This window comes from Canis lupus, chromosome 6 (assembly GCF_003254725.2).
Source record: "Canis lupus dingo isolate Sandy chromosome 6, ASM325472v2, whole genome shotgun sequence".
Classification (NCBI taxonomy): domain Eukaryota; kingdom Metazoa; phylum Chordata; class Mammalia; order Carnivora; family Canidae; genus Canis; species Canis lupus.
The window spans coordinates 59,905,927-59,921,163 of NC_064248.1; the positions used below are offsets into that span (position 1 = coordinate 59,905,927).

Consider the following 15,237-nt stretch of genomic DNA (forward strand, 5'->3'; position numbering starts at 1 on the left):
TATGAATTTCTTAAATTACATATGATGGTTGAAGCAAAACAAGTACACCTTCTGATTTTTATATAGAATAAATTCTTAAGAACATCATATTTTAAAAATAGGTAAGGTAATCTAAATGGAAATAAGTTTTCTGTACTTCCCTTGAAGTGATAAAACATGGGGACTGGTAAACTGTAATAAGTTTCAGACTGGAATGGGAAAAATATGTTTTTCTGAAACTTAGAAATCTACTCATCAACCAGAACACCTTCAGTAGACTGTACATGGGTGAGAAATCCAAGTTTTTTGTGTTCACATATATAGAGTCATGCTGGTACTTACTGGATTGCCTTGGATCAAAGAGATCTTCTTTGGCAATGGAAATTGGAGGTGGGAGCAGAAGAAATAAGGCTTGAAGAAAGTGGATGAGTTCCAATACTTGAATTCCTTCCTAAATTCCACAACAAACAGACTTCCAGCTCAAGTCAGAACTTATTTAAGGAAGACTGTCTTTCCCAGGCATTTTTTTTTACCTCTGATTTGCAGCAATATCCCTGAGCAATTGAAATTGAACTATAGTGTGGGCTCAGCCCCACTAGCAGGCAAAAGTAGGAGGTAATTTTGCTGCCATTTGCCTAATGTCCAGTTTCTCATTTATAAATCATAAGTAAATACATTTGTAATATATGGAATCCTTCCATATTACTCTGACATGTTGTGTAATCACATAATCTCCATGAAGGAGTAGCCAAGATCCTAAATCCAGCCCAGGCATCCACTGGAACCTCAGTACCTGTGTGCAGTTTAAACCACAGTGTCACTTTGAGCAACAAGTTTTAACTTAGGCCTTAGCACTAATGCCTGTTTTGGCCTGAACTTGTGAATTGAGCCAGACTACACCTAGGCTTTGAGAACTGCCTTTACATTTCTAATTTGAAATCCCTTTCCTCAAGCCCCAACTGATGATAATGGTCCACAGGAAGTTATCACTTTTAGGGTGAGACAAAGATACAGAAGACAGCCCTTCTAGAGTTTGCGCAGAGCTGACTAAAGCAGTGTTTCCACTTCCCTATGCTTCCCTGATCCTGCTGGGCTTTGCAGTTAGAGTCAACAAAGGAACAGCATTGGAAGAAGGTAGAAAAGAGTAAAGTAATGTGAACCATACAGATAGGAACTCTGGAACATGGCAGAGGAGTAGGGATAGCTCTTCATCTTTTGGCTGCACATATCTGAAGTTCCTTAGTTACCATGGCCCATCTATGCATCTAGGAGGATTTCATTATGTCCTTGGATTTTCCTTCTTGAAGAGTTGGAATGAGGGGTGAAAGACTTGAAACTCTTCTACATTGGTGGTTTTCAAACTTCAGTGGAGCACTGTGCTAGATATTCTGCTTGGAGTCAGTAAGATTGACATTTCTTCAAAGAAAACTTACATAAATAAAACAAACAAGAAGCTGCTCTTTGACATGGGAAATAGGGGTCCCATATTCTATATGCACTGTTAATCAGTGTTCTTCTCGGGGCTCCTTTAAGGCACCTTCTTAGACCACAAGGGCTTCACATGGTACAACTGGAAACCACTTAGTTAGGGTGAAGGCAACATGGGAAACACAAAAGCCCAGACTTTTACCTTCTCATCCACTGAACACTACAGGCTCCCCTTCTAGAGGTCTACCCAGGATACCAGCCAATTACCCTGTAGCTCTTATCTTCTAGTAAGGACTGGTTCTACCTCCCTTTCTGTCAATCAGCTGTTGATTGACAAAAAGGGAGCTTGAGCGTATACAGCTATTAACTCACCTGACTTAGGAGAATTGCTTATGTTATATTACTGCTGCTGTGCTCACCATCCTTGGGTCTGAATTGGTATATTGGACTCTTTTTAGTTTTTAGTAGTAATGGTCACTGGTCAGTTTCTACAGATCCTTACCCAGCAGAGACTTGTTTTATTCTCTCTTTTGAATGGTCCAGGCATGCCTTGTGTGTTTGAGCCAACCTATGTTATGATAGGCCATTCTTCTATGGGTATCTCTCAGCTAGCAATTTATTTATAATATTGGGGCAGACCTTATATCCCAATGGTCCTCACTCTGCTCCTTGAAAATATCATAGAATAGGGTTAATTTCTATCTCACATGACAAAAGTCAGGTCTTTGAGTTTCTGAAGACAGACCTAATGTCTTCGCTGAGCCTTCTCTTTTTGTATTGTGTATTTTCAGGATACATTTGTTTGGTTTTTAATACTTAATAATAAAATTTGTTTATATGATCACCTGCAGAAATTATATTTTCTTTGTCTTAAAAACAACAACAGCACCTTCAAGAGTTAGGACTTCTATAAGTAGTTCTATGGGAACTTCAGAGTAAGATGGATTTTCTTTGTGCCATTATTTTCTACTTTATTTGGCTGCTCTTATGGATCTGGAGCAGAAATGGATCAAGAGAGATATTTCTGATTCTTGAGGGTTTTGATAAAGTATATGTGTGGAAGGGGAAGGAACAGGTGGTAGTGACCTACACATTATCTTGGCTGATACTTCTGCCCACTTAACCCCACCAATGATCTGTGCTATTGGTTACTGGGCTCCTTTCCCAGGCTCTGGAAGTATCAGGTATTAATGTTTATTTATCCATATTCTCCTTGTAAATGCATATCCTTTCAAATGAAATAGACTTTTTGTCTCTCCAGTGCACAGTGCAGTGGGTAATACAAAGTAGACATTCAATAAATAGTTGGTGATTGAATAAGTAAATCAAATAAGGATTAGATTCTTTCTTCTCCACTTTTCTCTCTTTCTGTGTCTCTGTCTATATGTCTGTCTGTCTCTAACACACATACTGCTACCTAGGAGGGTCCAATCATACACTAAGCCCATGCACTAAACTTTCCCCTCACCAGCTCAGGGTTTTAGCATTGTGTCACCCTAGCTTCAGGTTTCCTTTGACCATTGATGCTGTTTGGAGGATCTGAACTTTCCTGTCATTCTAAGTGGCCAAGTCTGTTTATTCTATATGCAATAATTGATTTCTGTCTTGTGCCTCGCACCCCCTATCTGACTCATAGTGCCCCTGCAAATTCTGATTAGGAGTACTCTGGGCCTGGACCCCTGTTATCTACAGTTGGATCTCCCTAGTCCTAACTGCTTGAGCCTCAGCTCAGTGCCTCATTTTTCCTTTCTTCCTTGCTTCTTTCTAGGACAAACATATACTTATGTCTGTATGCTTACTCTATTGTTGAGAAAACAGTAATGAATAAAATACCAGTCATTGCTTAAGAAGCATTAAGTCTAATGGAACCCCATTATCCTATGAAAAGCTTCATCTGTTGTCTGCTGGGACCTCTTAAGAGTTCACCTGGCTCCCACTGAGTCTATCTGTTCCCTGGGTCCTAGCCCCATCCTGTTTCCCCTTACCACCACCTCACTGCTGCTTCTTAGGTCCTGTATTTGACTCTTATGGATCCACTTTGGAATCCTGTACTTATTGAAGTCAGCAGCATGCTTCATGGCTGTCCATCACCCTATGAGGGCATGGCATCATCATGCCTCATGGAATTGATATGTTCCCTACAAGCATGCATGCATGCACACACACATATGTTTATAATCTCTTCTCTATTTTACTCCGACAGAAAAAAGGATTTTCATATAACAGTTATATTTTTGATTCTAAGACTTCCTGTTATATGCTCCCAAACTTTTACACTTGCATGGATTAAGTTACGGGAACTCTGATAGGATTTCCTGGAATACATGATGACAACTGCCTGTGTACCGAGCTCACCTCACTGGGTCTATATCTGAATATGAATAGTGGGTGGTAACAAGGACACTTTTTTCCCCCTTTTTTCCTAATTCCATATTATCTAATTGAATGTATCAGGGTACATATTCATTGCCTTAGCCTCCTGGGTTGGGTTGCTGTGCTCATGCATAATCAGATAAGGAGAAATGGGCCCCATCCTCATTTAGAAACTCAATGCACCTGGAACAAAGAACTTCTGATGCTGCTTACCATCTGCTGGGGGAAGAGAAGGCCTCCCACTGCCCCATTTGCCGCACTTAAATTGAAGGGTGCATTCCCAGCAGGTGGCTGAGAGTGTAGATCCACAGCCTGGTGTGGATTTCACCCTCAAATGCCCCAGATGAAGTTGTGTGGGAGTTCTTTGACTTCCCACATTTGGGAGCAGAGTGAAATTGAATTTCTGAGTAGGAGGACTGGTAAAGAAGAGTCAATGTTCTGTAAACCATAGACTAAAAGACAGAGACAAGAAGACAGATAATAAGTATATGTTTTATTTAATAATGTTCTCAGTAGTTTCAGTCATTTTTCTGTAATTTTCATGATGAATGCAAGCGATACTTTTCTGCATATCCTTAGTGTTGAGAAAACAGGCTAGGGAAATAATTTTTTAGTCAAATATGAAACTGTACATGATTCTAATACCTTGGAGGAGATTTCCTTCTACTTTCCATTGTTCTGTAAATGAAAAGTAAATTATGCTTTGTTAAAAAACTTTCCATTGAATAGTTTTATAGCAAATGTTTCATTCACTTCAATAAATAAATGTACAATATTTTTTGAAAATTGAGACTCAGGCTTTGTAAAATTTAACAACTCCACCAAATTAGTCTCTCTGGTTCTTGTTCTGCAATAGAAAATTATACTTTTTAACTTTTAGTTAAGTAGCATTTAAATAAAATGTTGAATTCATTTCCAAGCCTTTATGAAGCATTAGACCTGAGATGCACAAAGGTAGTTAATGTTAGAAAGCGAAAGAATTTTTCATGATTATGCTCCATTTTAATGAGAGATGCCATCTTAATGAGAGGTAGTATGGTTGAGTGACTAGAACACTGCTTTTGAAATTAGGCTTCTGGAGGCCTCCTCATAGGATTTCCAGTACATCACTCTGTGGCTCTTTACTGATGCCTTAACCTCTCTGGGTATTTGGTTTCTCTTCTATAAAATGGAAATAATAAATGCTGGTGTCCACAAAGCTCTCAGGGATCTTCGAATAAGAGGAGCTTTTTACATGCAAATGATATAGGAAATCATGGTGGACCTACCTAAAACCTACAAGGGGCATTCAGCAGATTTCATTTGTGACCACTAATCCAAGTCAGAATTATTTTAGATCATGGGTTAATTTCATTGTTCTATGTTTGTGATATTGTTATTTTGACTGATTTTAGGGAATGGGCATGAGAGAGGAAAGGAAGAAGGAAGAACTGAATGTATATTGAAACAATTATTTTTGCTTCTAAATGTAGGACTGCATTTTAGTCAAAGCAATAAATAGAACACATGCATTACCCTACATGATATGTTATGAGAGGTCTAGAATCTTCATAAAACCTCAAGTCTGGCTTTATGCTTAGACAAAAAAAAATTGGGGGAGAGATTATAGTTGCTACTTCATATCCTTTTTGGCACTTTGTAAACACAAGGTAAGTTACTCTACACTCTTGATTCTTACATAGCAACAAAGAAAGGAGGAGGGAGGTGTTATCTTAAAAGCTATGCCCACTCAAAATTTTACCATAAAGGTTGGTTAACCGTGACCAGTCAGCCAGTTGGGGTAGGGCTGGAACCTAGCACTGATCTCACCCACAGGTACGAGAGTTGCAGGAGTCAAAAGCCTTTTGGGGATATGGCTATGTCAGGAAAATAGTCTGTTATGATGGCTGGAGGAGGTGGAGGAGACAGTTGATAGTCATGGGGAATCTGGAATATTGATTTTTGGGAGGATTGTCAGTGAAGAAGGGAGGGGTCAGCATCAATGAGAATTAAAAGTAGACAGGCAAGCCCAGTGCTGGGTTTTGGAATTAGACCTTGAGCTTCGTGAAGAATAGATATTGAAATCATAGGAGCCTAGGGCCAAATTCTTGTTCTATCATGTACTTGAGAGTTGGGGAAGATATATCACCTCTCAGATTCTCAGTTTCTGCTTCTGTAAAATGAGTTGAATAATACTTTGGTAGCTTACTGTGAGGTTTTGAACAAATAATGTTTGTAAAGAACTAGTAATTTCTGACACTTATTAGTATTAGGAGGTAGTTGTGGCTCCAGCCCAGGAATATTGATAACCAGTTCCTTTTATGTATTGTCAGAATTGATTTGGAGAACAAAAGTGGGTGGAACAGTGATAGTCCAAGCCCGGAGGTGAGTTCAAGACCCCAACTGTGGGGAATATTACTGAGCCTAGGAACCAGACTGAGGCTGAGTATATAAACTTTGTTGTGACTATATGGCCAGTTTTACCTTTATCTCAAAGATGGGTTCATGTCTTAGTCATCTTTGTGTCTCCTGTACCTAGAATAAGGACCTGGCACAATATATAAATAATTATAGAATAAAACCAACTAGAACAACAATATGGTATCTTAAGTAGGGTTGTAGAGCTTCCAAAAAAGTTAGAGCATGGAGAGCTCCGGCATTCATTTTGTTCTTACAGAGAAATGGCTTAATCACTCAGTCCTTCTCTCTGACACATAGCTCCGTGTTGATTTTGTATATTATGAGGCTATGGGATTAAGAAATTATCTCCAGAGTATCATGCAAATATTTGGGGACATCAGGTGGGGTCTTATGATATATGCCTATCTGGGCATAGTGGGAATATTAGCTTGTAGACAATAAATCATTCCAGAAGAAGAACGGATGATCCAAATTCTATTGTACAGCTGCATCTCCCTAGAAAGATAGTGTACTTTATATTTCTCTAAATTTAGAAATAAAATTATTCATGTAGTTAGGGCCTCCTGGGTGGCTCAGCTGGTTAAGGGTCTCCCTTCAGTTCAGGTCATGATCCCATGGTCCTAGGATCAAGTCCTGCATGGGGCTCCCTGCTCAGCAGTGAGTCTGTTTCTCCCTCTCCCTCTGCCCCTCTACCCACTTGTTCTTGCTCCTGCTCTCTTTCTCTCTCAAATAAATAAATAAAATCTTTAAGAAGTTATTCATATGATTATATGATTTTTTTCAGCACCCTTTAGTGCCATTTCATATATGTGATATACTTTATTCATTGGCCCAAGTTTGTCATAGAGATAACAGGAGATATCAAAAGCATGTGCACAGGATGTAGTCTGTAAGGAGTTTAGGAAGTCTTCTGTTGGGCTCAGACACAGTATGTTTGCAACCCATGTACTTCTTTGAGTCTCAGCCCAAACATATCAAGTTGTTCAAGGAGAATTGCCATTCCTGATTAAAGCCAAATAAAAAGAAATCATTAGGTGTTGGGTGGCTTTGGATGAAGGTATAAATTTCTTGTGAATTCCTAGTCATAAGGGCATATGCTGACTTTTATTTTATTTATTTTATTTTATTTTATTTTATTTTATTTTATTTTATTTTATTTTATATTTTATTTCGGGGTGCCCAGAACTTAAATCAATCGATCAATCTTTATTTCTTTTTATTTTTAAAAAAGATTTTATATATCTATTTAAGAGAAAGAGAGAGAGAGATTGAGAGGGAGAGCACAGAGGGAGAGTGAGAAGGAGAAGCAAACTCCCTGCTGAGTGGAGGGCCAGATGTGTGGCTTATCATGGACCCCCAGATCATGACCTGAGCTGAAGGCAGATGCTTAACCAGCTGAGGCACCCATGTGTCCCTAATTCAGATTTTCCTAACAGAGTTCACCAAAACTGGATTGCTTTTGAGCAAAATCCCTAAATGGACAAAGTTGCCTGGTGTGCAAATGCAATGGGGAATTTTGTTAATTAAAAATGATTTCTAGTCTTATATAGCATATTAAAAGAAAATTCACAAGCCAAATATGGTTCTTATTGCACTATGTCAAAAATAAGGCCACCACAGGATAGACTAGCCCCATCTTTATGGCAGATTAGTTTTCATTTATTCCTTTGAAGTTATGAAGGTCTTGGGCATAAGAGTATGCACACAAATAGAAAATATATTCCACTGACACATTCCAGGTTTAGGTAGCCAGGTATTATTGCCCTGGTTTCATAGATGGGCCCAGAGTAGTATGTGTGTTTACGGCTGCCTTGTAATCACCAGTTTTAATACATTTCAGAGACTATGTATGCCTGAATATTCACTGACGTTAGATATCAGAACAGGAGCTCCTACAGGAACCCAGTGCTTCGGAATGAAGAGCTTATGACACATTTTATCCTGAATGCTTTGGGTAGGCCAAGCACTTAGAAGACTCTTAGTGATGTTTATTGAACATATGGACAGTGTTGTCCACTATGATTTTTTTGTTGCCTTTTATCATAGTTGCTGCTGCTTGAGGAGCTTGATGGTCACAGCTATCTATCAGTCTTAGATATGATATTAGCTTTGGTTATTTGTTAAAGACCTAACCTGTGAGAGCCTTAATTCAATGACAATTCATGATTGCCTTAACAGATAATATGAAGAAATCTAAAAGAGGCAATGCAAAGGATCATGTTAAGTTCCCCAGGAAGTAAACAGAAGTATGAAATATAGTCTATGTTTTAGAAAAGCATGCCATCCTATGGAAAGGAAAAGGAAGCACTTAAATTACAATATTTAACAATATGGTAATAAATCATGTGGCACAGGAAGTGATAGTGGAAATCAGAGAAGGGAAGGAGAAGACAGTTTCATGGAAAAGTTTGGGCTTGACCTAGACCTATGATATCATAGAGCTTGGATGGAGGGAAAGGCATAGCACATTGTATAGAGGTACAAAGCTGATCTCTACCAGTTTTGGTGAGGGGAACTGGCTTTCTTTCTATGGAAGAACTCTAGTATCCTAGAAACATCCCAAGTTTAATGGAACCACCTGTGTGAGAATTTCCATTGAAGACTGGAAAGAGACTAGTCACTTACAGTCCTGCTGTTAGTATAGTACAGAGGACCCAAAGAGAAGCAGCTGTCGTGAGTTCACCTGGTTTTTCATTGACAACCAGAATGCTCTTCTGTCTGCTGTGTCATCAGATTGTCCAGCCTCCTGGGTGTGTGGTTCCTTGCCTTTAGGAGGCCTTGGTAGTCATACTAATTGACTGTTAAAATATTGATTCTAAAATTCTGATATTTCCTCTAGGACCCTGGGCTATCCAAAGGAACATCTTTCTCAGGTTTTTGATGATATATACATGAACCTAAAGAGACTCCAGCATTTCCTGCAGCATATCCAGTAGGGCCTATTCAGTTGGATTCATTGAGCAGCAGGGATCCTTGAAATCTTGTACACTATGTAGTGTATCATGTCAGAACAACAGGCCAGAGAATCTAGTAGTTAGAATGATAATCTTACATTGATTTGAATGTTTTAGACAAACACAGGTTTGACTGTCCCAAAGAACTGTAAGTTAGGTCAAAGGAATAAATAAATGTGGTAACACAAATTCAAATCAGGTATCTGTGTAGCTGTTTATATAGAGAGATTACTTTTGGGTTCTATTACAGAGCTAACTCAAACTAAGGTTTTTCTCCCCCCCGTACGATTTGCACATTTTCACATATTGCTTTGTAAGTATTTTATGTGTGTGTGTGGGTGCACATGCACACACATGTCTACTACTTTCTAGGTTAGCCTGTAAACTCCTTGAGGGTAAAAATTACATCTTTTGAAAACACTTACAATGCCTACCAGATGGATTTAGATTCTAGTAAGAGCATAAATGTAACCTAGTTTAATTCACAGAGAATTTGTTTTTGATTCCTCACTTTATTATATCTACCACTCAAACTCTAGTTTATCTCCTTCAGAAGCTTTCTATTTCTTCCTCATGTTTCATTTCATGCTCAGTGTATATATGTATAACCAGTCTACTTCATTTTACTTCTTTTTATTTCCTTGTGTGGGAGCCATTTTAATAGTGTTTGTTTCAAGTGAAGGTCTGTTATTCAAAGTAAACACACAAAACTTGGCTAGAGAAAACTATTTGAATAATATTCATACAGCAATAAAACCTTGAAAATGTAAATATAAAATATAATATCCATGGTTAGTAATGTTATTCACATACTTTACTAAGTGCTGTTGGGATAGAATATAGCTAATCTTGGAAGAATCCTCACCTATATTCCACATAAGCATCTTTCATCTCAGTAACTCAGAATTTTACTAAAGATATTATAAAACTTATTCATCATTATTCCCTTCTCACAAATGCTTAATGTCAAAATGGAAATGGGTCCATCAAACACGCAATTAAGTTTATGTCCAAAAACTCCATTTTTTTAAATCCTAAAATATAGATTGGGTGAATGTGAAAGCATGAGTTCTTTATGGGTAAGTGTGGAATTCTGCTCTCTCCATTCCTGCTAGCTAGCTACACAGTGCAGTTAAAGGAAGGGGTTTTATTATTCACCTTTACAATTCCAGTGGAGAAGCCATGAGGTGGTGTTTTCCTCCCAGGGAAGCTATTTTGAGCATCAAGGCATTGTGAAACCATTGGCTCATAGATGCTAATGAATGTGTACTTACGGGGGAACCTAGAATTCTAGGGAAAGTGTCATTCATCTTGCTAAAGATGACAATCTGGCTACTTGGAAAGTGCTATTGAGTGACAAGATGCTGTGGAAAGAGCACTGAACTTAGAGTCCAAACGCTGGAATTTGGAACATGAGCTCTGAGCTGTGTTAGAGCATGTGACTGGCCATATGACTTTAGACGATAATGATTATAAGTATACCAAAAGCTATACATTATCAAGTGGTTTCTGTTTACCAGATACTTGGCGTCTGTCATTCTAGTCCTTACTGTGCCATCAAGTGGTACTATTACTTTTCATATTGTATAGATGAGGAAATAGCCTCGAGAGGTTCAATAACTTTCTAAATGTCACACTACCAGTACATTGGTGGAGCTGGGATTTAAATAAGGTCTAGTCCAGGCCAAAGTGTGGGCTCTTTTCAGTAGATGATGATGCCAAAGAGACATCTCTAAGCCATGATGATTTAAGTACTTACTATAAGACAGCCAATGTAAGTGCTTAACATATATTATTTCATATGATCTGCAGAAAAATACCAAAATGCCGTGAGGCTAATATCATTTTACAGACTCATAAACTCCAAAATATTCTCCAATTATGTTGCCATTTCTAAGTTATAATCCTCTTCTTTAACCTGCAGTTTCTCACATGACCTTGATAAGTTTCTGGAGTGATAGTCAAGGCTGGTATTTTTTTCTTCCATTTTGTCAATAAGGAGAAGGATGCTCAAGGATGTCCCTTCTGGTTTTCTCCTGCCTATCAGTTTTTTCTCTTTCGGGTCCCCTGGCCCCTCCTTCAGTGTTAGAGCTCCTCAAGGGCTTGTCTCCAACCCCCTTTTCTAGTTTGCCTTTATCCACTGTATCTCCTCAAGGGAATTCATCTAGTCCCATGTTACTGAATGCATTGATGACTCCATGTTGATGAGTATTTAAATCTCTACTGTTTGACTTCCAAAATGATGACTTCTAGATCTCAACATGGATATCTCCCAAATTTAAATCTCTAGCACTTGATGTCTAAGTTCCAGATGTCTGCTCAGCATCTCTACTTGAAGGTCTTAAAAGCAACTCAAACTGAACATGAGCAAAAACACAGTTGTTTTTCCAAACATTTATCCAATCAGAGGCTCCCACCTTCTGTCCTGACTCAGCTAAAGGCATCACCTCTACCTCATTGCTTAGGGCAAAACCTAGGAGACATCTTTCCTTCTTTCCTTTTCCTTACCTTCTGCAGCCAAGCCATCCCAACTTTTGACATCTGTGCCATTGGATTCAGACTACTTCTTATCACCCTCATCATTATGTCCTGGGGTCACATCCCCATTATCTCTTATTTTGGGAATGGCAATTGTTCCCTAATTGGTTCCTTTTAATCACTTTATCCACCTGTATAATTCATTCTACATTGAGACAAAGGTGATTTTTTTTTTTGTATTTCATAAGTCAGAGCCTATAAATCTCCTACTTAAAAGCTTCCAACAACTTTCTATTGTATTTAGAAAAAAAATACATACACCTTTTCAAGACCCAAAGGCCCCCTTTCTCTGTTCCTGCCTTCCCCACTGACATCATCTTGTATCACCCTTTCTGTTGTTTGTACACTCTGACCACATAGCCTTCTTGTTTTTTCTCAAACATGCCAGCATTGTTTCTGCCTCATGGCCCTTGAACTTTTGAAATATTGTCCTCTAGACTTGTGCATGACTGGCTCTTTGTTTTCACTCAGATCTTGCTTAATCATACTCTTTTGTTGACTACCTTTGTCAAGTAGGATCCCCTACTCTTATCCAGTCACTTTGTATTTTGTTGCCCTATTTCTTTTTTTTTGTTGTTGCCCTATTTCATTATGTTTGTGGGTTTGAAATTTTCTACTTGAAATTATCTTCTTTTTATTCTAAATATGTTTATTTTGCTGTCTTATTATCTGTCACCCATTGTAATGGAAATCCCCAACACAGGAACTTTTTCAGTCTTGTTCACTGTACAACTGTGTCTGATATATAGTGGGCACACAATCTTTAGTAATGATCAAGTCATTGAATGGATAAGAAATAACAGGCAGTATAGGGTCAGGATTATGAACCCAGACTTCAGATCAAGCTGACTTGGTTATGAGTTTAGACTTTGCTATATCACCTTGGAAAATGTTCTCTTTGTAAAATGGAAATATTAATAGTAATTATCTTATGGTTTATTTTGAGGATTAAATAATAAAAGTAAAGCACTTAATGAAGAATTTGGCACATAGCAAGGCTTCAGGAATACTGGGCTTTCTTATTAGAAGGTATCACTAGATCCTAGGATATAAGGCAATAGGAAGAAAGATCCTTGTATCTCACCTCTTGTTGGGTGTGGCCCTGGGATAGGCAGTGAGAAATGAGCTTGAAGAACATTAGATTTGGCAGGGAAAGGGTGCAGATCTGAAGCTGACCAATATTTCATGATGTATCGTTTGCATCTGCACAGAGCTTCCATATATAGCATGCACTGTACAACCTCAGGAGTTGCATTGATTTAGACTATGATGTAAGTGGTTTTCATGAAGTTATCCAATGAATTGGCCTTATATTTCCTAATTTATTTAGTCTAAGAGGGTCAGATAAGTTTAACATTATCTGAAATTTCACAATTCTTGGTTGTCTTTTATCATTTTATATTTAAAATGGCATGGAATCCCATTCCCATATTTTAAATCTCCATGTCCTAAATGCTGCATGCTAAAATCTCAGTAGTTTCAATTTTATTAGTTCTTTAAGAAATATGCAGTGAGTCTATTTTATGAATTAAGAGGCAGTGCATGCCACCTGACAATAGAAGAGAATATTTGGGAAATGATGTGTCCTGGAATCTTACATGTGGAGTCATCATGACCTGTTGTGAGTGGCTCAAGAGCTGGGATGGGTCTCATTTATCCTGCTTCCTTAGTGCCCTACATTATACATGCTGATTCCAAGTGTTCAATAAATGTGCACACCTGAGTGAACATCTGACTCACAATCTTCTACTTTGTATGAGCAAGATGGGTTTGGTTCTTCCAGAGGTGGTCCTGATAGGAGACATCTCATGGTGATGGAAGGGAAAAACAGCTGCACTGGGTTGGATGCACAGAAGATAAAGTACCATTGTGACATTGATCCTAGCCTAATTTGAGACACTGTGTTACTCAACATTAGACAATATGTCCAGAGCAGTTGCAATTTCATGCCAGATGTTTTTAGGCCACACATGGAGTCTGAGAGTTGTCCCAAATGGCAGAATGTCTCAACACATCATTTGAAGGTCATGAGTAGAAAGGGTCAGCTCTACCCTGAACTTGTTCATAGTCTCAGGCCATTTGATTTTTCTAGCACTAGTGACATTGTATGCTCTTGCTTTATACCTTCTTAAACTTCAGGATCTGAATACTGCTTTGTGAAGGTCTTAGCATAAATATCATTCTCCTCATTTACTTCCATTATTCTTTATCTTTTTGTAGGCATAGGACATATATGTATTATAGATCATATGAGGCATTGGACTCCTGCTCCAGGTCAGATTCAATGAGTTAATGATGGAATTAAAAACATATATACCTGTTCTTTGACTTCTGATGGTTTTGCCTGACTTCTTTCTAATGTAGTTTTTAATCTATGAAATGTATAAATAAGCAAAATTATAAAAGGGGTGGGTGCTTTTATCATCAGGGAAGCTCTTTGTTTTCCATGTCAACTTAGAAACCCCATTTATTCCTTTGCAGGGAGTGTATGGAATTATTTCAGAGCTCATTAATATAGTAGAGTTGATTTTGACAGTTCCTCTAAGTGACTTCTGTTCATTCTCCTCAACCCCAACAGCCCTGGCTGAGAGAGAACTTTGGCATCCAAAGGGGCTTCTTCCAGGTAAAGTAACTCTACTTTGTGTTTAGAAAAAGATCCTTTACAGAAGAGGTTAATCACACTACTTAAGGCAAATTCACAATAGTTAAAATAGATTATTAGGAATTCATTCAGGTGTGGCTTCTGTAAATTGACTTCCAAATTTGCAAGAGAAAGAAGGAATGCTTAATTCTAAGGACAAGATCTATCCAAAAATAATGTTATATTATCGGGAAGGATTATAGTCTGTCAAAAACTGTTAAAATTCAGAAAAAAAAATCGATTCCTGTTTGAAAAACTTGGTAAAAATCTTATTCTAGAGTAAGTCTGGATGTTTATTTTGCTCAAGTCAAAAGGAATAATGCTGATAGGTTACTGTTAGAGTGTATGTTCCTTGAGGGCAGAGGGCATTCTTGGTCGATGGTACAGCCCTTTTTAGTATACATACTATCTTGTACATGGAAAATGTTTAGTAGGTTGGTTTTGAGTGAAATCTATATTCTTTGAATATACAAAGAGTAAAATTACAAAGAAAAAGGATAGCTCAGCCCTTGGTGGGGCCATATGGTATATGGAAAATAATGGGAACCTGAGATGCAAGAGACTTAGATCTAATTTGGCTCTGCCATGGGCTAGTTATGTAACTTTCATTGATAACCTCTGCTAACCTTTAATGTATCTAAACTTTAAACTGAGGAAGTGAGAGCTAAGTGCCTATTTGCTCTAAAATATGATATTTGAATATTTATTTTACTCTTATTCTAAGCCTAATTTTGACTTGTGTTGGTTACCTAGACAACGATATCAATTCATTCTTACCTTTAGACACTAAATTTTTTATCAACCAACCAACCCACCCTCCAATTTTCTCAGCCCAGGCTGACTTCTCGGATTGCATCAAGCAGATCCACACTGTCTGAATATCTGACTCTGAATATCTAGAGTTTTGAAAACTTACTTTGAGAA

The 15,237-nt window shown here is 38.0% G+C and overlaps 1 long non-coding RNA gene across 1 annotated transcript in view; it reads left to right on the plus strand.

Moving 5' to 3' along the window:
* LOC112640928 (uncharacterized) overlaps positions 1 to 15,237 on the plus strand; it is a 61,027-nt gene that overhangs the window by 17,253 nt on the left and 28,537 nt on the right. The window contains exon 2 of the long non-coding RNA XR_007411531.1: positions 14,251 to 14,295. This is a non-coding gene — a long non-coding RNA (uncharacterized LOC112640928). The remainder of the gene's footprint in view (positions 1 to 14,250; positions 14,296 to 15,237) is intronic.